Here is a 3835-nt window from a genome sequence, read left to right as displayed (position 1 = left end):
TTTAAAAATTCACATTGATGGTCTCATTTGTATACCTGGGCCCAGATTAGACAGTGACTTGTGGCCCCTTTGCACCAGCTGGGCTACATTCTGACCTTAGGCATACAGCTAGATCTCCCAGTTCTCTGCTGCCTGCCGCAGAAGAATCGATAGAGGGAAGTGATGGGACTGGGAAGGAAGTGGAGAGGGGGTCTGTGGAAACCATCTTGTACAGAAGCCATTTTACATCCCTTCCTTCTGCACGCACACCAGAGGCTGTCCTTTCCTTGACCTGTTTGGGAGTAGTTGGGAGGATGAGCTCTATGGAATGCGTTAATGAACTGTTTGGAGTTGGGGATCCAGCTCCCTTGTACCTGTTTTTTCTTGCCGACAATGGTTTCTCTTTGCAAAGTGGTTTACGATTCTCTAACGGCCTCTGACACTGGGCTTGTTTGTGTAAGGGTATAAAATACTAGAGTTACCTGCATCAAGCAGCGTTGCTGGACCTGGTTTTACTAGTGTCCAGTTTGGCTCATCTGTTGCCTTATTGAATTCAATAAAGCTGATTGTTAGCCGCCTAAACTCAGGGAAGTCTTGTGCTTCAACAGGGTCATATGCCCCAGTAGTTTCATATTCCTACAGGAGCTTTAGTGCTTGATGGCAGTAAATTCTGTTTTTACGGTCAATGATCACTGGACCGTATTGCGCTAGATGCTCAGCTCGTGTACATTGAGGCGTTTCACTGACGCTACCTAAGTTGGTACCTGTTGAGATTTTGGGGTTCTCGAGTGCAGAAAGAAAAATATGTATTTTTGCATGAAATTTAAAAAAAAAAAAACATGAGCATGGATCACAGCTAGTTACTAAATCTCAGAGAGAACGAGAAGCTAATTGTGCCCCCTGTATTCACTGTATGTGCAATATTGCTATTCTCCCCATGTACATTAAACCCTCCACTGTACTTCAGGTGCACTAGCTGGGGTTTACTTTATCATCAAAATGCAGCCAGCCCTGAGTTTAGGACAGCATCACTCTGCTGGTTTTGGCTCCGCTTTTCTTTTAAAGCGCAGTTTGCATCTGTTTGGATGAGTATACACAGGCTAGTCAATGACTACTTTTGAAATGTGGCCCATTTTCTTTGCCTCAGCTCTGGAGAGCAGAACTTGTGCCTGCAGCTTTGACTTTTGTGCTATTAACATTTTCCCAGAGTTTTCGCTCACTTCTTATCATTGGCTGTGATTGCAGCATACACACTTGGAAAGCAGTCATATGGACAGTACAGCCTTGAGAGTGTCATTCAGGCTGGCCATGTGGTTTCATCTAATCCAGCAGGCAAATAGAGTGCAATGACCTGTGAGTGTCCTGTTCTCTCAGGACATATCTTCACTGCAGAGTTAATCTGGGTTCTTATTCACGTGTTGTCCACATACAAAAACCTCAGATCTTAGTACGGTGAGGTGCTTTCAACCTGGGCTAGCTGACCTGTTGTAAGCTAAAGCCAAAGTGCTGCCTAAGTTGAGCGCATGTTCCATCCATGTTCCACTGTGGCTAGTCTTCCAGGGCTGTCTCCTAAGTCCCCCATGTATCCAGAAGGATAGACAAGTTTACCGGAAAAGAATCCAAGGGAGGCTCAGCTTATGGAACAGTAAGCAGCATGGGATGTCCCTCAGACATCCTAGGAACATATGAGCTTGTAGTACAGTGAGTATTGAACAACTCAAGTAGGACTTTGCAATGTGGCTACTAGCCCATACCTGTGGCGGTGAGGGCCCCTAGTCTGCTTTGGACAACTGTTAGCGGGTTGGACCTCTCTGGCTTCTGTGGGAGCCTCAGCAAGGGTTTGGGACCTTGAGTTGGGTTTTCAGAGACACTGAGTGCCACCAGATCTGATGGAGGACAAAAGGAGCTGTGGGGGTTGGCTGCCCTCTGCTATGGACCCACCTCTCAACTTAAGGGGCAATAGGAAGGTGCCTGCTTTCTCCTATCAGCATTGTGTGGGGTTGCTTCCCTCCCTTCCCCAAATGAGTGGCTGCAGGGCCTCCTCATGCTTACCACTGGAGGAGGCCAAAGTATAGCTGGAGGAGTGGCTAGGCCAGCTACACAGCAGCCGTTGGTTGGATGGTGAATGTAAGGGGCCCTTACAGCAGCAGGTTTTGATATTAACATCCCATTGGGCTGCCTGGAGCAGTTCATCCCTCAGCTGTTGTCTCAGGTTGTCTGCAGACACAGGCAGATATTGCATCAGCCGTATTTGCATCATAACCAAGTTAGATAACGTGTTTTGTTTTTTTTTAAAATGAAAGCTACAATGCTGTGCTAATGACTCCAGGAGATGAGGCCTGAGGCATGTGCCTTTTGTGTGTAGACATTAACGCTGCCCTGGACTCAGTATTTGGGTCCTTGTTAGTGCAAGAAGGAGCTGGTAGAAGTTACCAAGTATTGGTGTTGTGTAAGGTGTTGAATTTGATCTTTCTGTGACCCTTCTGCTTGCAGTGTGGGTCTCTAAGGGATCAGTCAAGAAACAGGTGGTATGAGGAGTTATGCTTTAAACATTTTTCTGTATCTCTTGCCATGGCTTACCATGTACGTAGTCAGCAGCCTCTTCCTAACAGTTACTACAAGTTGAAATGAACCCAGTTCTCTAATGCTCTTTGGGAATATGTTGTACTCTGCTCTATAACAGGCCCTGGATACACTTAACTGCCTGATTAGAGCTCTGTATTTCAAATTAGTCACGCTTCATAATGTCAATGCTCCTTGTTAAATTAATCTAGACTATGGCACTGGCTGGTCAAATTTAGCCTTCAGCATCCAGCTGTCTGTTGTGGCCATAAGTCACCAGTGTGATATCCTGACAGCTTTCTTCCTCTGTACAATGATGATAGCTGCTGCATGCATAGCTTCCCACTGTGTTATCCACGCTTTGTTGAGATAGCCAGCACAGCAGATGACGAGAGAGCCCACACAGACTATGAAATCAGATAAGGGACAAAGGCACCAGGTGATCTAGCCCATTCCTTATCCAGTGCAAGACTGTTCCATATTGCCTATCTTTAAGTATAATGTGCAGTAGGGGTTCTCATGGGGGACGTCAATCACCCTGACATTCACTGGGAGTACAATACAGCAGTGCACAGACAATCCTCCTTGGAAGTTCTTGGAGAGCATTGAGGACAAGGGTCTAGTGCAAGTATTGGAGGAACCACCTACCGATCATGCTACTCTTGATCTACTGCTCACAAATAGGGAAGAACTGGTGTGACAGAAGTAGGTGGCAACCAAGGCAGCAGTGCCCATGAGATGGTCGAGCTCAGAATCCAGACAAAAAGAAGAAAGGCAAGCAGCAGAATACAGACCCTGGAATCCAGAAAAGCAGACTGTGACTTCCTCAGAGAAATAATGGGCAGAATCCCCTAGGAGGTTACTGTGGGCATAGGGGAAACCCGTGGAGAAGAGGGAGGTGATCAGAAACAGTCAGCATGGATTCAGCGAGGACAAGTCATGCTCAACCAACTTAATTGCCTTCTACAATGAGCTAACCGGCTCGATCGTTATGGGGAAATAGGTGGATATATGACATACCTGGACTTAGTAAAGCTTTGGACATACGCTACACAGTATTCTTGGCAAACAGTTGAAGTGTAGCTTGGATGAATGAACTATAATGTGGACAGAAAGCTAGCTAAATGATAGGGCTCAATGGGTAGTGATCAGTTGGCAGCTGTTATCAAGGGGAGCATCCCAGGGGTCTGTTCTCACTAGCAACCACTTAAATCCTACTTATTATATTTAATAATCACTTTTATCATTAAATCCAGTGTAAATAATTATTACCCAGAGGTGAGCGGGGGGAAGA

Source organism: Carettochelys insculpta, chromosome 8, assembly GCF_033958435.1.
Source record: "Carettochelys insculpta isolate YL-2023 chromosome 8, ASM3395843v1, whole genome shotgun sequence".
Taxonomy (NCBI): domain Eukaryota; kingdom Metazoa; phylum Chordata; order Testudines; family Carettochelyidae; genus Carettochelys; species Carettochelys insculpta.
This window is presented reverse-complemented; position numbering follows the sequence as displayed.